The 19,788-nt window shown below is 42.7% G+C and overlaps 1 protein-coding gene across 1 annotated transcript in view; it reads left to right on the top strand.

The window, feature by feature from the left end:
* The first annotated feature begins 1,641 nt into the window (after positions 1 to 1,641).
* Positions 1,642 to 19,788, top strand: part of znf469 (zinc finger protein 469) — a 43,252-nt gene continuing 25,105 nt past the window's right edge. Inside the window, exon 1 of the mRNA XM_010797639.1 lies at positions 1,642 to 1,814. The gene's annotated coding sequence lies outside the window, so the exon portion shown is untranslated. The remainder of the gene's footprint in view (positions 1,815 to 19,788) is intronic.

Raw genomic sequence — 19,788 nt, 5'->3', positions numbered from 1 at the left:
CAAATGGGACACCATATCATCGTGGTCCAAGTGGATGTAGTGGTGTGCTGCTGTGGTTTGCATTCCATTTTTGTTGCAGGATCAAGGCAAAACTGACTTTTTATGAAGTGGAACTTGACCTTCAGCATTTACAAGCAAATACGTTTTCTCAGTTTCTTGAAAAACTTAGAGCCTCAGCTTTTGCATTTTCATGCCAAGGACCTACAATGCAGTTTGACCTATAGTAAACCCATAACTGTTACCTGATTGGAATATTCTTTACTATGTCTGTTTCACTCTTGAACTGGAGGGAATTCCCTTTGCCAACACATTTTTCCTAATTACAAGTTGATGCGAAACTGTTAACTTCCCTGTTTTTACTGTTCTTTTATTTTACTTTGCACCTCTCTGCCTGTGCCAGGGCTCAGTTTAACTGGCACTCTTGGTAGAGCTAGGTTTGTGTGTGGTGGCACTGGGGGCAGGGAGCAGAGCTCGCTTGGGTTTAGCATACCCTCATAATTACAGACAGTAAACAGCTAGAGCTTTTATGCCTGTTTTCCCTCGTCTAATGGGAGAGAGTTCACTTTGGCATAAAAAGAAAAGGCAGAGAGGAGAAAAAAGACTGGAGATGGACAAAAACTGTCACCCTTATTTTGGGTGTTGACCCTGTTAGCCGTTTGCAAAGAGTTTGTGAGACTTGGAGACAGGTTTATAGACATACAAACTCACAGACACAGACATTGTCCCCACCCCCTAGAACTCAACACACATACTTCTTAAGCGACAGTCTTTTGATGTGTTATGTCTTACAGTAAGTCTTAATTAAAACTTCCAACACCCCCTGGTTAGATTTGTCTCTCCTCTTTTAACTTTTCTCTCTAAAAACTGTCAAATTGATCACGGCCTTACTCTGTGTTTCTTTTTCAGTGTGTCTGTGTTTTTCTTTCCGTCTGCCTGTCCGTCTCTGTGCTTCCCTCTCTCTCTTAAGTGAATCTCTGCTGCCTCACACTCTTCGCTTGGTCCCAATTTTAATTCTATTCCCTTTGCTTTTCCTTTATTCGTTTTTTTCCCCTCACCTCAACACACACACACACACACACACACACACACACACACACACACACACACACACACACACACACACACACACACACACACACACACACACACACACACACACACACACACACACACACACACACACACACACACACACACACAAACGTATTCTTTCCATACTGCTTATTCAGTGCAGCTCTGAGGTTGTGTATTCAATGTAAAATGTGAAAACAAATAAGTAACCGCGTGTGGATTTGAACCATATGCTATATACCGTCTCTCTTTCTCTTCTCCTCCTTCCTCATCTCTCCCTGTCCCTCTCTGTCTGTGCACTGCACAGCGCTGGCAGGCTGCGTAATGGGAGGTTTTTTTCTAGAAGTCTGCTCCCCCTTCTTTGGCTGGGACAGGCCTGGAACGTGCTACTGGCTGGGAGTGTGGAAGGGAAGCGGGGAGTTAGGGAATGAGTAGGGGAGGGAGGGAGAGGGGGGTGTGAGGGCTGAGAAGGAGGGAGACTGGAGGGGTGGAGGCGTGGTTTGCAGCTGGTAATGAAGTCTTCTCTTTTCATCCTCAGAAGGCAGAGTGTGAGCGGACGGGCCCGGGGTCTGCGCGGCTCCACAGCTTTCTCTGCCTGTAAAGTGTGCCGACCGCCCCTCCGCTCAGCGCTGTGCTGCCTGTGCGTCAGCACCCGCCTGCCACAGCTGGAACACAAAGAGACTGAGAGACCGCTACAGTCATGAGGCTTTCCATTGTATTGGCTCTACAGAAAAACTCTTGAGGTAAGACTTTAAACTCCTTCATGTGTTCTGCTCCTGCCTGTCTCTCTCTCTCACTGCTCTCACTTTACTGTCTGTCTGTCTCTGTTGATTGTTGTGGTGGGGGGTGGGGGCTATAAAGAGGGCTGTCCAATTGAGGTCCCTCCCACTTTAAATGTGCGAGTGTGTGTGCACATATAGTGTGCAATGGTAGGTAGGTGAATGTTTGTGCATGTATGAGCATGCACACATGAGTGTACTGTACATGTGTTTTTGCACATTTTCGACACTGTTTATGTATGAATGCAGACTGAGTCAGCATTCAGTGAAAAGTTTATGCTAATAGTGACAAATGGCTCCTATTAGTCAGGCAAGTAAGAGGGTCATATTGGGGCTAAAACATTCTGGAAATGATGGGACATCATTAATAGGATGGGAAATTTAGTAACAGTTGTCTGGATCTTGGATCACTTTGTTTTGTTTTACACTTTGTTTTGTTTTATTGTTGGTTTGTGCTAGTTTTATTGAAATATAAAATTGTGTGTGGATCCTGACAGGGGGTAACATCTGTTGAGTTATTTATTTGCGTTGTTGATTGCTGTTTGAGTCAGATGGATGCAACAGGCTCGTCTCTGTAAATAAAAAAGGACAGGAGACTCTACTCATCTGCAACCCAGTGACACCAGGCTTTGAAGTGATTTCAGTGGATCTGTCCTCCTCCCCGCTGGGCAATTCAGATCCGGCCTGCTACTCACTCACTTTCATCCACATTCCCTTGGAAATCCATCCATCTGTATTCTCTCACTTACCTCCTTCCTGCTCCCATTCACCCCATGAGTTCTTGCATGCTGATACCCCTTAGTGAGCCCTTCCATCCTATCAACACCTTCTGTGTTCTCATAGAAAGTATTCCTACTGTTTTATTCTCCACTAGTCTGACACTTCTAGGGAACGGGTCTTTCCAATACCTCTCCCGGAGAGAAAAAAACTAAGCGACTTTCCATTAGTTTCTGCTGGGCCATGAGAATTATGGTTTCCCAAATGAATAGTGTACAGAAGCCCGGCTTAATTGAAAAAACACAAGCATGGTCTGCCATGGACGAGACGGTCCTTGTGTCACTGCAGAACTGTGCGAATGTACTTTCCAGAGCTGGCGTGTGGGAGAAAAAAGAGGGAGGAAAATACAAAAAAAGCATGAGATAGAGTACAGACAAACAGAGTGCCGAGGCAAGTAGAATTATGAAATAAAAAGTTGGAAAATCGAAATGACTGACTGAAAACTTTGATTGGAGTTTACACTAAAGGTTTGGAAGTGAATGCAGAGACATTGGGGGATTCAATTATGTACAAACTATTATGAAGGAATTCAGAAGTAAAAGAAAGGAGTGTTTTGTGTGAACATTTCATGTGGCCTCATCTGGTCAGGAAAGTGTGTATAAAAGGGGGTTTAAGGAAAGGAGGCCATCATTAGGCTGTTTGCTGGTCATTAAGCCCCAAAGGGAAACAATAGAGCCCACAGTAAAACCTGCTGGATTGCAGTTAACAGCAGCATCTTCCTCATGATTCTCCCAACAGGGAGTCATCATAACATGTAACCCCACTGAAGCAGTCTGCTTTGCTGTGAGAGAGTCTGTGTTGCAATGAGACCACCATGAGCCTTTAGAGAAGTTTGTTCTTGATGCATTTCCCATAAGAAAAATACTTGACATATCCTATTAATATCTGCCTCGTTATCTTGTTGCTGACTGCTGTCTCTCCTGCCCCTCCTCTGTCTGTCTTCGCCCCCTGCTGTGTTTGTGTGACGTGTTTGTGTGGCAACCCCATATGGCGATGATTGAGACCAAGCCGTTGGTTCACATGGCACATTTGTCACACACATGTTTGCCAGAAGCTGTTGTTGCTACGGTTGCAAGGTAAAGCATCTTTTGTTGACTTCCTCTCTGGGTGGCTCATTTTGTTTGTCAGGGCACTGTGACCCCTGACCCCGCTACCACCTCCTGCCTCTCACACCACTGCTCATTAATGTAACTCTAGACTCCCTGACAGCCCCAACGCCCCCACTCTTCCACCACACTCATGCATGATTACCTGGAGAGAGAAATATGGAAAGATCAACACTTGCAACAGTAGGTCTTAGTTAAAGTCAGCCTTCTAAAGATACATCCACTGGGATTCTGTGATGAAATTGTATGCAGGAGTGGTGACCTCACTGTAACAAGAGAGAGTGTGTGGTGATTGAAATGTGAATTGAAAGATAACAGTCCTTTTTCTGATTAATCCACATTTGAATTTTCATTTTAAAAGGCTATTCATCATAATCCCCCCAACTAGATTCTTTGACTACGTGACTATTTATATGTATTATTAAATTCAGTGGCAAGGGGCCTGATAATGGCCGTAAGGTTGGTTTATTAGAAGCTTAGCAGGTGCTCTCCAGACAAGTTACTGAGGTAACATAAGATGAGGTTATCCATCCCTCAATACCCACGTGGAGTGATAGGGTCATGACTCCTGACCTCTGTCCCACTCCTGACTTTCATTGGGCTTCAATAGTCAAAGCTGAACAGTGAACTTGACCTTATGAGAAAATACTCTGCCCCGGTGGTTTAATATTCCCTTCATCACCAGTGTAACATAGCTGGTGGAGTATTTTAAGGAGATGATGAGTAAATGAAAGTGCTTCTCATGGGTTCAATTATATGGTGTGTGGGGATTCCCTGGCAATCATCATAACCACCATATGAGTCTTTGACACATAGATTGTCCCTCAGCAACACTTTTGCTTATCTTGACTTAGACAAATATCATATTACAAGCACAAAACTTAGGGACATCACCAAATGGCGTCCTACCGAGAAAGACAAAAATGCCTACAGACACATTGGGGTTTATCCCATAATCCTGATTTGTGATTTTGCACATAGATATACTCATTAACAGAAAAACTAGTACACATTTTCTCTGATGGTAAAAATGAGTTCTAATAGGCGGTGAATGAGGCATACAGTATTGTCAAAGTGACATATCGAAAAGCATGTGTGACTATAAAACTGACAATTCCCTGCCATACCATACTGTTTTTTATTAACATATATTTAAATAAATAGCTGGCTTTAACATAGATATTCTTCTCGGAAACACACGCCACACTACAATTATTGGCACTTCTCCCTCTGTCCATCTTAAAGATTAGAGAATGGTTGTTTGAAAGTGCTGCCAAGGTGTTTAAAGAACACAGCAACAGCAAGGGGAAAAACAAAGAAAAGAGATGCTGTCCTATCTTGTTCATACCTGAATGCCTGAGTTTAAAATGTATAAAATGATCCAGTTTGGATTGCATTTGACAGTGTACCCAGATTTCCTCCCAGTCACTAAAACTCTAAGGAGTTATGGTGCAACCCTTTCAATAAACACGTTCGAAGGCCAAACTACATGATTTGCCCATATAATTTTCATCTAAATTGAAATACATAATTGAAGAGTTGCCTTCAGGTTTTCTGTGTTAATTCTCTGAAACTTTACTAATATAAGTATATAAAGTTTTAAAAGTATCGGAGACCATATAAGGTTGAGTTCTGTCAGTTTAAGAGTGACACAAAGTGAAAGCAATTTACTGACACATGTTTTGTATTTTGGTGTTGGGGATACACTTCTGTTTGGATTGACATCATGCAACAAAATTAAATACGCTATAGTCTTGTCGTGACAGTAAAATACATTGTGGTATGAATTAAATAAATATGGGTTTTGTAGAGCTTATGAGGGAAACATCCATAGTGTTAACAAAAGCTTTATTTCTCAATACAACAACACACTGTTGACACACTGCTCCTTTTGCTGCATTTTCCATGACTCGTAAGTTCAAAGTAAAGTTTGTTACAAGGTCATTGGGTATAATAAGGATGCTGTTCAAATGCAGGCAGCTTCCTGAGCACCTGGTAGTTACAGCATCAATTGCCTGAACTGACACAAATTTGAATTGCCTTTTTAAAGCAATTTAAACCAGACACTTTGTCCTCTCCTCTCTGGTGCTCTCTCCAGCTGGTGGCGCTCTGACTGACCGCCTAGTGTACCCGCACCTAGAATTGTGCCTGTAGATATGATTTGGAGGCTGTGGTTACTCAAGATGAGCAGATTCACCGCAGTGCAGATGTAAATCACATAACTTGCAGGAGGAGAGAGTCCCTCTGGTTCCATCATTTCAGCTCTTTCTCCACCTCCTTTTCCTCTCTATCAGTGTCCTCCTCCTCAAACTGAACACATTAAGCATATTTTCCATCCTACCGTATGTCTGTTTGTCAGGTCACACTTTCAATCTTAAAAACCCTCTGAGCTACCACACGCATCCACTCACACACTGACGAATATGTGTTACTGTGTGCATGTACAAATTAGTTTAAGTATGCTGTTGGGTTCATTTTAAGAATTCTTAACAAAAAATCTAAGCATTTCTATCAGATTGTAGGTGGTATACTATGTGTCTGCTGACAAATAACTGTTGGATAAGCCGCCACGTCTTTATGAGACACTTTATCCAACAGGCAGAAAATTGGCCGGAATGTTTTCCTGCTCCTCTGCTCCTTCTGCTGCGTGAATGCAGACCCAGCAGCGCTGATTGCTTCTGACAGTGACAACAAGAACAGGCTGTCTGAGAAGACTTTCTGAAGACCACCTCCTGCATCTGCTCAGAAAAGTCAGAAGAATCAGCCAAACCAAACAAGAAATTGCTTTTCTCTCTGAACTTCTTTGAGAACCTTCTGGAACTTAGAGGTTGAAGTATTAAAGTTGGGCTACCAGCATACAAGTACTGCAGTGGTTGGCGGTTAAGTTTAAAACTTGTTTGATATTGGTTGAACTGTCTGGACGTACAATGCGCTGGAATAAAAAAACAAGACATCATTGTATTAATTCTTCCTGATGCTTGGGTCTGCAGTTGTGACATCAGATCTTTTTGGGGAGGGAAGCAAGGGAAATCACCATAAAATTATAGGTCAGGCACATCCCCAGACGCCTTGGCCAGCTAAACAGCTTTAGAACTGCTTTCCCTTTTCAAATCCTTTTCCACTACATTCCTGCTCTTCCCCTCTCACTGCTGCGTTTCGCTCCAGATGTGGCATTGTTTGGACACATTTGTTTTGGGCTTGGGCCGGTAGACCTGTGCAGGGTGTGATGTCATGCTCTATTTAAAGGGAAAGCCATGAGAACTGGGTGGAAATGAGTGCACTGTGGTCTCACTTCAAAGCCTCTGTCTAGGACTACTGATGACTGTCATCCATGGCATAGCGATCTGTGTCATGGACAGATGACCACATTCATTTTAAGTGTTGACAGACATGTCATTTTGAAAAGGTTCATATAGGAGGCATCACTTTTCACAAAAGCAAGATAGGTAAAGTAAAAAAATTGTATATCTCAAATCACCCACCGGGTTTACTGAATTTCAAAAATGTTGGAATACTCAAACACAGAAACAATCCCTAGTTTTATTTGAAGTTTGCACTGTAGTTCTTTGTGGTATAACCGAGTGAAACTTAAAACCATAGTTAGATGAAATGAATAGATGATGCCCTCGATTGAACCAACAAACATGGCAGGGTTTTCTTATGGTTGAGAGGAGTCACATGCTGAACAAACTTCCATGCCCCTCTAATTAACTCTGTCAGTCAATGAACCTGGCACCTCATGCCATTGAAGAATGGGATAATGAATCTCTTTCTCTGTCTGCCTCTCAGTGTGTGGGGTATATGCATGAAAAGTATGTGTATAGTTTATTCTACACCACTCTAAATACGATAGAATCCATTGTTAGTGGGAGTTAGGAATGGCACCTTTTCTTAGAAGAAGGGATGAGCAGATATTTTCCTCGATGACTGAGCTTATTGTGCCTTTTTATTTAAACTGTCAGCATAGAGAGTCAGCAGCAGCCGACTATGAAGATCTACTGTTAGATTCCCCATGGGAGTTCTGCCTTCAACACTGTTTGGCCTTCAAACACATATATTTGCCAGGTCCTCTCTAGTGTCCCTGGTTCAAACAGCTATAAGCTCCAACCCTGCTGAATATTTCCGGTTCAAACGGGCATGTTTGCTAGATCTTCACCCCTCACTGATCCCTCTCCTTGTTTGTTCAAGGAGTTCACAGTGGCTTTTTGGTCCTTTTAGGAGTTGAAACATGGAATGAAACAAAGTGCTTGCAGACGATGAGCGTATTTCCATTCGTTCATGATACATACTCTCACACATACAGACAGCATTTGGATAATAAAGTCAACTGTCATCCTATGAAAACAGAGTCTAGAATGTTTTTAAAGCATTGTTTGCTTCACCTCTGTGGAATGACGGTCTTAACAAATCCAGGTGAGCTGTTCTGTTCCCTCACATGTACGGCCATAGTTGATGCAGTTTATTGCAAGAATATTTAAGAAGCTCCTTTCCAAACAAGTTGGAAGAATACGTTTTCCCACTTTTGGCAGCACATATATAATAATCCTCTTGTGTTTGAGAGTAGTTATATAAAACCTAAGATGCTTTTCATGCAGAAATGTGGGTGTTTGTGGGTCTCTTTTGACTCTCAGCTTGAAGTTCCCCACATTGCAATTCCTCTGTGGTCAACATCAGAGGCTTGGACACAGACCAGATTGCACACTTGCATGCACAGACATGGAAACAGACTTTTGGATAATTTATATTTACTTCCATACAAGAACATAAACATTAAAGATAAAATGAGGCAATTCTCTAGCATGTGTGTCCTGTCTCAAATACATACTCACAAACACCCAGCATCCCGGGTTTCTTCCAGGCGTATTGGCCATGAAAACGCATGGTGAAAGCATAACAGTTCGGCCCCTGGGTCATAAGGTCAAGCACATCTAGGTGATCAGCGTTTCCGCTCCAGATACTGTTTATGACTATGTGTATACACACCATGCAGTCTGTCAGACAATTGTATACACCCCACACCCTGCCTCGAGCTCACACAGCTGGCACAGCCAAACATTCACAGAGTCGGTTTTAGGGAAGGGGGAGGGTGTGTGCGTGCGTGTGGATGTGTGTGTCTGTGTGTATCAGTCTGTGTACTTGCTACAAAATCTTCAACCGCCACCCACACACAAAAACTAATGCGTGCAAGCACACAAACTCTCAAACTCATGCAGAGATTGGCATGTAGGCTAACTGCATGGGAATGTAGGCTCCTATAATTTGTTTTTAATTCTGGAAACACATTTAGCCAGATTGGATGTATTTATCTTTTTGGCAAAAATATTAGGCTGATTGCTTCATGTTTCTCTTTGCCATAGAAAATCTGCAGTCTCTCGATCTTGATCTACAGTTTGCAACTGATGTGAAAGTAAATCAAGATGTGTTTGTGCTAAAAGGTGTCAGGAAACAGAAAAAGAGGGGTTATTAAACTCACTTTTTATAGGGCTGAAACAGGTGGCTTGCAGAAATGGGGAGGTGCAGATGGGTGAAGTGAGTGGGGTGGAGTAATGACAAACTTCAGTATAAATTAAAGTTAAACATTGTCATTTGAGGGGAGTGTCAGGCTGCTTGAAATTGACCTTTACTTTGCTTTAGTCTTATTTTTATTCAGTTCTGCTGTTTGTATGACGGATTCTCCTTTTGCTTCTACATTTCGGTAAGTCATCAATCTAAAGGGATGTAAAAGGGCAGTACTAAATCAGGTTATTCATACGAAAATGTACCATTCTTTGTCAATGGGCATTCTCTCGTTCCAGGCAGTAAAACAATATTTCACAGATCTCACCAGAAAATCTATCTATCTATCAAAGGAAAACATCTATTTTAAAAACAAAAACAGCTATGGAGACAAATGTTGGCTTCCTGCTAATCCTGTTTCGTGTAGCATCTGTTATGGACTTTACAGAATGGTCAACTTTGTCAACACAGCTGACTGAGATTGTAAGTAAGTATGTAATGTATGTGTGAGAGAATTTATGTATGTTTGTGTTTGTGTGTGTGCGTGTGTTTGTGCAGCCATGTACACACACATCTACATGTGCTTTTGTTTAAATGGCCCCTTGTTTAAATGGCCCCTTGTGGTTTCTCTTGGCTATCTGCTGGTTATATCTCTGCAGTAAAGGTTGGTGCCCACCCCTCAAGATTTACCCTCAGCACAGTAGTGTATATCTCAATTCCATGTTTGCATGTACCCCTAAACTGCCAAGGAGAAGAAAGGGATTTGTTATGTGAACCATGTGTGACTGCTGACGCAAATGGGAGAGGTTAAATCAGCGGGAGACTCAAAAAGTGTTGCTTCATCTGCCAATCGGTTTCCCTTTCCAACTGATGTCAGACGTGATATTGACAGTTTGTGAGATGCTATCAGCTCCTAAAAAGCCACTGAGGCTGAAAATAGCCACTGATGCTATTGATAAGTGTATTTTCTAGTCTTTTTGTTGTTGATAAAACAGTTGTGTTGTAATTTCATATTCCTAAATCCCACGTTTTTCTGTAAAGTCAAGCTTTATTTAGAGGGGCTGATTTTCAAAAGCTTCCAGGCCTGGTGAGTGGGCTTGTGCAGCTGTGCTAAGCTAACAGTGCTTCTCCCTTTGAGCCACAGTGATGTTACAAATAAATCCAACAGATGCAGAGAGTGTACCGTGGAGGCGGATGTTTTCACAGATTATGGGAGTGATCCACTCGCAGTGGGCTAACAATGGCCTCATCAGTGAGAGGTGCAGTGGGTTTGTGCAGCTTTGGGTTGTGTGGTGTTTATGTAGCCCTGGGAAGGCTATCCTGCTACATGTTAACACAGTATTATATCATCTCACGCTGACAGTTTTGTCATAAGGATGTCGACTCTGGAAAGCTAGGTATGGCTCAGATTCCTCCTAAAGTGTCATCATGCCACAGCCAGGAGCAGCTGCCCCTGCCCCCCCCACTGTAGAGCCTTGCCCCCCCAGCTGCCCCCCTAACTTTTGTGTCCCTAAAACTGTACTTGTAGAAACAAACCTACACTATTTCCACAAGCTTCTCAAGCAACGAAACAAGCATTTTATTAATTAAAAGTGAATCATTTTAAATATCATCTTAGGCCCGTTAAAAACGTAGCTACGGCCCTGCATTAAACTGCAGAGCGGCGTTCACACAGACCGCGGCTCACACCGCTGCAGAGAGAGAGCGAGCTGCCCCAGCACCTGAAGGTGGATCAGCTTCCCCTGGGATCATTCCCCCTTCCACTAGTTTTGTTTTTACTAAGGAAGAGAGCTTGAAACAAAATATTAATAAAACGCTGCCGTTTGAATTGATAGCGTTTAACAGACAGTCGCTGTTTGGGACATTGTTACAAAACACCAGAGGTGGGAGTAAGTCCTACATGTGCAAGTCATGAGCAAGTCTCAAGTCTTGACCTACAAGTATCAAGCAAGTCCCAAATCACTGTGGTGAGAGTCAAGCAAGTCAAGTCAAGTCATTGCTCAGGTCAAGCAAGTCTCAAGTCCAAAAATATGCAACTCGAGTCCGACTCGAGTCAAGTCATGTGACTCGAGTCCCCACCTCTGCAAAATACTACACAGAGAGCGCTAGCTGGGAGATTGATCACTTTATTTGCTAAACTATGCGGTACTATTAAATCCACGTATATTACACATCACAGCAATGAGGCCAGATAAATTAAACCAGGATACATCCTTTACCGTCAAACTGGATCTAAACGCAGCTGCCTGTGTGCGCTTGATAAATACTTTCTGATTTTATATTTAGCTACTTATTAGCTGGCCCTAACGTGGAAAGTTATACAAGCATTTGTACCAGTGCTTCTCACACGTAGACTCTTGCTTGCAGCCCAGAGTAGCTGGAGCGATTCAACAACAACACAAAGGCATATCTGAGAAGTGATCAGGACGAACAGAAAGAGGAAAAGGAAAAGAGAGTTCACTGAAGAGACTAGGAAGGTCAGAGCAGGAGGAAGAGGAGGAGGAGATGAAGACATTAGTGAAGAAGAAGAAATGTATGTGAGGAATAAAGATGAAGTGTCAGAAAGAGGGACAGAGGCAGGGATCAGGAGGCAGATGAGACTCCAGCTGGACCACATGTTATGGTTTTATTCTCCTTACATACATATTCCATCACAGCAGCACAATCTAGCGGCTCTTAGTATTGTCAAATATGTATTGAAATGTGTTTCTGCAAGGGTCACCTTTAGCTCTCTTAAGAGATGGGTGATGTCATTTGTGTAATTCATTATAACCAAGTACTCTTATGTACTTGCAGTAAACAGAATTCTAGGGTATCATGAGTATTTTTTTATACTATATTTAACAATAAATAGGTTATACAGTATAAAATAGCACATACGGTCCGCCCTCCCATGCCACCCTGTCATGACCTCTTGCCCCACCTTTGCCCCACCTTTGACCCCCCATGTAAAATGTTCTAGAACCGCCACTGGCCATAGCTGTGTAGGTAACTATATAAAGTACATCTGTTTCTTTGCTGATAATTTTCCTCTGAATCCATCAAACAGGCAAACCCTGCATAGCTACAGTTTATTACAGCATAACTTATGAAGCATACATGTGGTGAAGCAGTGTATCCAATACAAATCCAAGTAGGATTTAAGAGCTATCTTTTGGACAGGTTAGAGTAGGGTTTAGCTTTAAAGTATGGCAATTTCAAAGATGTACTGTATAGTGTGTTGTTTGATGAAGAGTAGCTCTATCTAAGAGGACATTACATTCAAGCAGATCAAGCCATTAACCTTTCAACTTCACAAGTCATTGTAGTTGGCAGACAGGCCCACTGAAGGAATACTTCTGCCTATAATTCCCAGAGACCCGGGGCTCAATGAGAATGTTTTCTGCAGGAGGCACAGCTCCAGGTATGCTAACAACATAAATGCTCTGAAGCCCTGGAGTAGAAAAGCTTTTCCTGCTTGCAGGTCTGAAAAAAGAAACCTAAGGCTTTCAGATTTCTCCTGACAATAGAAAGCCTAATAGGCAGATCATCGCCAGAGCCACAAATGCCTCTTTCTCTCGGGTACTTTTATTTGAGAAGCTTAAACACATTGAAGGAGCTTAATTGTCTTGTAGACACTGGCGTACACCTGGGAGAGGGGCTAGGGAATCCCCCGTCTCACTATCAGCAGAGAGCACTGATGTTATCTCTTCACCTGCTTCTGAAGGACCTTTTCTGTCGATCTCTGTTACTCTTGTCTTCAGACGTAAATGCAGTTGAAAGCCACCTCATTCTGGCCTTTTTTTAATCTGCATGGCTCTTTGAGATGCTAGAATGCCATACTCAGCGAGGGGGGAGAGAGGGTGGACAGGGCAGAGGTATTACTATCAGGTTACCCTCTAACTACTGCAAAGACTGGGCCCGAGCCAGAGCTACCATAGGGCTCTTCATATTCCCAGAGGCACTCATGTGTATTCTACTTATGAAATAACATGATTTGCCTCAGCTATTCGATTTCACAGAAGTTCCCCATTATTGCTGACATTTTGTTTTCCATCATTTTTTCTAGTGACTGAGATGAAGGGAAGGATAAGAATGAGCGGGGGTGGCAGTGTTTTGGTACAGCAGTTGGATACAGCTATTTCTGTTGGAGAGCAGCTTCTCTCAGTGTGCCATGTGTTTTGAATAAAGCAACATATACCGCATATGTATTTTTACGTGTGATCGACAATTAGACCAAATGTGTTCCTTGTTTCTGACAGCAGCTCCCAAAGCATCAATAAAGTTTGCTTGAGAAGGAGCAATTTGAAGTGGTTTGATGTGCTGTAACTCACCAGAGTGCTCTGTGATTAGACTTCATTTTCCCCTTAGGTTTGTCTTTATCACTTTCCCTCCTCATTTTTTCACTCTTTTACAACAGTGAGCTTGCACTCTTTCTTTCTTCTTTTGGCTTTATGACAATGTCATGAAAGTTCATGACCAAAAAGTCCTTGATCAAGCACACACATGCCCACAGATGACTTCAAACACAGCTGCCAATCAGAAGTTTAAACTTTATTCCTAAGTCTATTATTTATTTGTACTGCTAGTTTTCGACTAAGTTCCAGGTCTCATTTGCCAGTCTGTGATTGAGGGCATTATAAACCCTTCAACAGAGCTCCTGTTATTATTCAATATCTAATACAGAGCTTCAAGTCACGATGGACCTTGAGTGAGTTTTAATGAAAGATTTCCTGCTTGGTTGCTGCCAGGCCGTCTACCACGCAACATCCCCTGCTCCTTAAGAGCTCGCTCCTTCAAATTAAGGGTGAGGGAAAAGCTGCAATGCTAAAAACAGAATATTTTCAAAAGAACGGGACCGTAGTCAAGGAAAGTAACAGGAGCTGTATCCGACTCTAGACCCCGGCATGGGTCAGTGAGAGTGGGACTAGTAAAACCCAGAGGGCCATGTCTCCCCCTCTCACTTCACCAATTTAGGCCAGAGATGAGGTGATCCACATGGTGGGGAAGTGTGTGTGCTTATGTATGTAGGCGTGTAGAGACAGAAGGAAACAGTCAGACTTTGGTTTTGGTCCAAGACAGGAAAACTCTGAAGTAAGCTCACCGTCACCCTCCAGACTCCTGGATAAAGAACTGGCCTAATTATGCCTAATGTAGTTTTGTGATTTATTCTTTTAACACTATTAAGTGTGCATGTGCGCATGCGTGTGTAATGGCCACCACCAGCCTAATGTGGCAGTGACGCTGAAGAAAAGGTCATGTGAGGAGAATTGCACTGACTATGTAATGATATATCAGGCTTGTTTTCCTGCAGCAGATGTTTGTTTTCTGACAGCTTGTTTTTTTCACCCGTTCCTTGATTTGTGACAGGAGCTGGGGCTTACCCATTCCATGCCGTAAAGACAGAACAGAACAGCCCCCACAGGCACAGGAAGGAGTTTGGTCTGTCAGATGATGTCAGTGTTTGGAGAGGATGAGTGTGTTGGTGGTAGGGAGTTAGATGAGTCTGGTGGAGGGGAAGAGAAGAGTATGTGAGGGGGAGGTAACACAAGATCCCCCACAGAGATGCTAAACTCCGCTACAGACGGAAAGAGAAGGAAGAGGACTCTTTACAAGGATAGAGAAAAACATTCCTCTTTAAAACTGTGTGCAATCTAAAAATAACTTCCCCATTCTGCCGACTGCCCACTGGGGCATGCTTGTTAAAGAGTCTGTCTCCATAGTGAGCCAGCGTCAAAGTACGGAAGAGTAACAAACTAAAATAAGAGAGAAAAGGGACAAGAGAAGAAGGAGGGATTACAATGGGAAATTGTAGTGGGAGGGGGAAAAAGAGAGAGTGAGAGCAAAAGAAGGCAGAGTGCTGGGAAATATGTGGGATAGATGAATCTTCTACAAAGTGAGAATGAGTTAATGAAGTCTTAGAGACTGCCGAGTGGATCAGACTACTATGTTGTCAACTGTTCCCTCTCACCAAGCCAGTCAGACAGCCACGCTATAAGCAATGCCATTACACACCTATTTGGCCTCAATGCTTTTGTGAGTCTTGGTCCAGCAATAAAAGCACCCAGTGCTTGGAAATGTGGAATAACAGACAACCTTTTACAGGGACCGGTGGCATGGCCTTTCTCTGAGAGGTTCACCTCACAAGCTGTGAATCACACACACATCACACACTAACCCATTCTACAAATGCTTTCCTCTTTGAGCGTCTGACTCACAACTTGCTACTGTACTAGTTTAGCCAGCCCCCCAGCCTGATGTGTCATCTCTATCTCTTTTTTCCGCTACTTTAAGGGAAATTAAAGCAACAGGTGGGTGTTGGTTTGTTTAAGTGAGCACTGGGACTTTGTTATTTAAGCCAATGACTTACAAGAAGCGTCTTACAAAGAGTGGAACAGATTCTAAAAATACTAGACAGTCTCTATGATGTTGAGGTCCTGCCGCGGAAACTAAAACAATCCTTTTACTAACATCTGCCCAAGGGTAGGAGACTCTAGACTGCACAAAGCCATGGTTATGTCTTCCTGAATAATTTGGAACAAATCTTGCAAAGTTGCGACCAGGTGGCTCACTGTGCTCATCTTATGGTGAATGTATTGTACATAGAAGCACCCTTCATTTGACCTACTGTACAAACCCAACTGAACTTTGACAATCGGGCTGATGAAGAATAAGCATCATTCATATGGCAGCTTGAGTTCCTTTCTTTATATGAACACACTCACACTGCAAATGTCAGCATATAAATATTGCTCTTATATTCACACAGATGGCATAAAGAACAAAGGCTGCCAAGTATACAATCACAGTGATGCAATTACCCAACATAGCTGATAAACTACATATGGACGCAGGATGACACAAATATACTGAACCTTATCAGGGGTGACTTTTTACTACTGTGATGTCATTTTTCGAATTTAAAAGAGGGGCGCTATCACCGTTTTAACAATGGAACATCAGCTGGGCGTCTGTGGAGGGATTGCATCACTGAGGTTATTCGAGCAGCAGACGTCTGAAAGAAACGAAACAGCTCAGAACTAGCGAGGCCGTTGACCAGCCTAACACCATTCATAAATTCCTCCTAGATTGTAGCCAAGTGTGCAGGACACACACACACACACACACACACACACACACACACACACACACACACACACACACACACACACACACACCTTATATTCCATCTTAAATGACCACCAATTCTCATGCGTGCACAAACTCGATGGGATACAGAGAATCTACTCTTTGGATACAGATTGCCAATCAGTTGGGAACTGTATCATCTGTTATTCTTTTCCTCAAACTTTTGCATACAACTCGTCCACATAGTTTTCAGAGCAGGAACTTCATGTCTTTTTTTCAGGAAAAAGGAAGAAAGTTGATGTAATTCTTAGTCTTGACATTCCTTTTGCATCAGATGAGGAGGAAACGATATGACAACCCTACATTTATGTTATGTCTGTGATGTCCAACGCTTGCATGCAAAGCAGGCTGATCCAATGTGAGTTCAAAATAAATCAGACATAGCTGGTCCTCAGTGAGTGGAAACAGAAGAGGAAAAAAGGATCAAAGACATGTAAAGTCATCCCATTTTACAAGTGTATTGTTTATTTAGAATAAGTCTTTCTTTAGATATTCAATATTTAAACATAGTTCTGTTTAAATAAATCAAGGCTCATATTCATTACTGCACCTTTGACCAAGATCAGGGTATGTTTTGGTGACCAGTGGTCCTCACGTGGCTCCTAAAGACCCACTAGCCCTAGATTAATGGCTTTCCTCCTGCCCCAGAGATGCAAGCTGTGCCAACACAAATGGTTGGGCACGCGATGTTGGCGTGACAAATTGAAGTGAGGGCAAAAGGACAAAACACAGACCGCAGCTCAGACTGGCAGTTTTTCTTTGGGAGCTGCATGAAGGCAGCATTAGGCAGCAATGCTAAGCTGAGAGGTCAAAGGTGCAGGTTACAGACCTTAGCTTGTCCCTCGTCTCAGTCTTTAAATGGGCTGTGACAAGACTTCCGATCCTAACAGCCTGGCCAAATGGTTTATTCATCAGAGCTGTTCATGGGTGCAACCAACACTAGCACGTTTGGTGCACACAGCGGTTGGCACATAAATGTGTCAGTGTGCGCTCCTTATTTCGACTTGCGCAAATGGCAATGTTTCCATCTGATTAATGCACGAAGCTCTGAAAGCAGGCATTTCATTTGATTTTGACTAAACAAGATTTCAGAAATAAGAATTACCATAGGGAAAAAATATAAACAGTGAAAAAGATACACATCCGTTCCCAGCTCAAGTCTTTGTTAAACTTTTGTTTATCATAATCCCTGATTTGTCCTTATTTCTGATTTCAGAAGCTATCATTTCTGGTTATCCCAAATGGTCTCTTAGTCTTAAGTCATATATTGTATCCTGTCTCCGAGTGAAGTACTGGCCAATGTTAAAACATAGTTTAATGTTTGTTTAATGCTTTACAAGATGGTGTGACAGTCTGATATGGCATCACATTTTTGCGGTTATAACTCCTGTGGTTTAAAGTCAATTGGCTAGATCAAATTGGAAAAACAGAGCCTGTAACTCATTACTCATTCTCAGATTAGATTTTTCTGAAATGTACGTGCAATGTGCAATATAACGCCCACACACACACACACACACATTTGTGGGCATGAATGCTTGCGTGCGTTTGAAGGTCAAGAGGGGATCGTTGGTGGTTGTTTATGCAGCGAGTGTGAGGAAGCAGAGTGACTGTGAGAACCTGAGTCTGGAACTGGGTTTCTTGTCTTTCTCAGTCACAGAGGAGCAAAGCGTTTGAGCAGATCTAGATTTGTAGCAGCTGTAAAAATAGGAAGGAGAGGGAAAGTATGATTCATGTGATGGGGGAGAGAATTACTCCAGCTTGCATATACTGATTTGCTGCACTATGAAGAGGATCCAAATAATGTGCCCAAGTCAGGCCTTATCAATTCGCTCCCACGGTGACTCAGGAGGGGTGGAGTGTAGGAAAGACCAGTTTGATAAGGGTTCAGCATTATGTAACTGACTAAACACATGCCCCAAAAACTATTCCCATTATTTATTTGTATTATGAATAATGCACTCAGAGGATTTTTGAATGTGTTTTTTAGATTAGCAAAAAAAGGTGTAGACCCTTACTAGTATCCAGAGAATTTCTTAATGTGTTGCTGCACTATACCTTGGATTCCTCTGAAGGAAGCGTGGTCACTACGGACAATTCTTGTGATTCCACCAGACGTGACGTAGTGAGTTTGTCGGCTAACATTACACACCCAAGTCTATTTTTGAAGGTGACGCAGGCACAAGCCGGACAGGAAGTGGAATGGCAAAAGCATTTGGAAAATGTTCTCAATAAAAACCCTTTTCACTTTTCTGTTTGTATCACAAACCTTTCATTATGTAGTTAAAAACTGAATTTTTTTGTTAAATACTGCAAACTATAAAACGACCTACCCTTCTCACTAACTGATATAAGAACAAATATCCAGGAAAGATTTGACAAATCGACAGAGTCAATTGGCCGTTACTGGTGTAAGTCTCAGAAGCAGTTTTGTGCTTTTAGTATGTTCCGAACCTCTGGTCTGACAGACTTGGAATAAATGCCACTCATTCATCCTATATACTCCCTTAAAAGTTATATAAAATGTTATCTTTTTAAATCTTACATAAATACTCTATTAAGTGCACCTGAGATGGTATATTTTCCATAAGACCTGGGTTGAGTAGAAACCCCAAAGCACACAGCATTCTCTTTGGGTCCCTCTTTGGCTTGGCCCGGTCGTCCAGCTTTCACGCAGGCATGTGAAGCCGGGGAGGTTGGGCACAGATGAAGCACAGAAGCCACTTTCTCTATCCCTGCCTCCTGCACCGGTCTCCAGTGAGCCTGAGCAGGTATGAGGGGAACAACGTGAGCTCTGCCAGGGGCTTTGGTTTGTTCCTCAGACTCCAGTTAGCCACTGACCTATAATAAGGCCTCCTGTTCAACATGGCAAAGGCAATGGGGAGAGTGGAAAAGAGTTTACAGCAGCACGGGTTGACTGAGTTTGTTGATCAACCGAAGATTAGTCCTGTAAACACAGGTTTGTTCTATTAGAGAGATACTCTGCAAAGCCTTAAGAGAGCTCCATCAGTAATACAAATGTTGTTTCTGACAGGCTGTAGTGGTTCGCTCTTGGAGAGGGTTGAGTATCTTGACGTACCTTTCTCATCAGGTGTTGACTGAGTCTTTTGAGCAGGATCCTTCAGAAGTCTGTCTTTCTGGCCGAATCAGGGGCTGTTTTGTATACGTTGGTAGGACCCAGCGGAGATCCAGCTGAATCAGTGGACATGTTGTCTCAGAGGTGCTGTCCTGTCTAGGATGGATTAGATCAATACTGGTGTTGTGTAGTGTTGGGACAGCAAGGACTGGATCAGTACTGGTTCTGTTCCAGCCAGGATCGGTCCGTGCTGCACACTCTCTGTGGATGTATGAATGGCTTCTTGCAGTGGCCGTACAGAGCGTCATTCTTCTCACCCTCATCTGAGGCTGACATCCGAGGGGGAAGCCCAGGG

This window comes from Notothenia coriiceps, unplaced genomic scaffold (genome assembly GCF_000735185.1).
Source record: "Notothenia coriiceps isolate Sejong01 unplaced genomic scaffold, NC01 NC01_scaffold00038208, whole genome shotgun sequence".
Lineage (NCBI taxonomy): Eukaryota > Metazoa > Chordata > Actinopteri > Perciformes > Nototheniidae > Notothenia > Notothenia coriiceps.
This window is presented reverse-complemented; position numbering and strand designations above follow the sequence as displayed.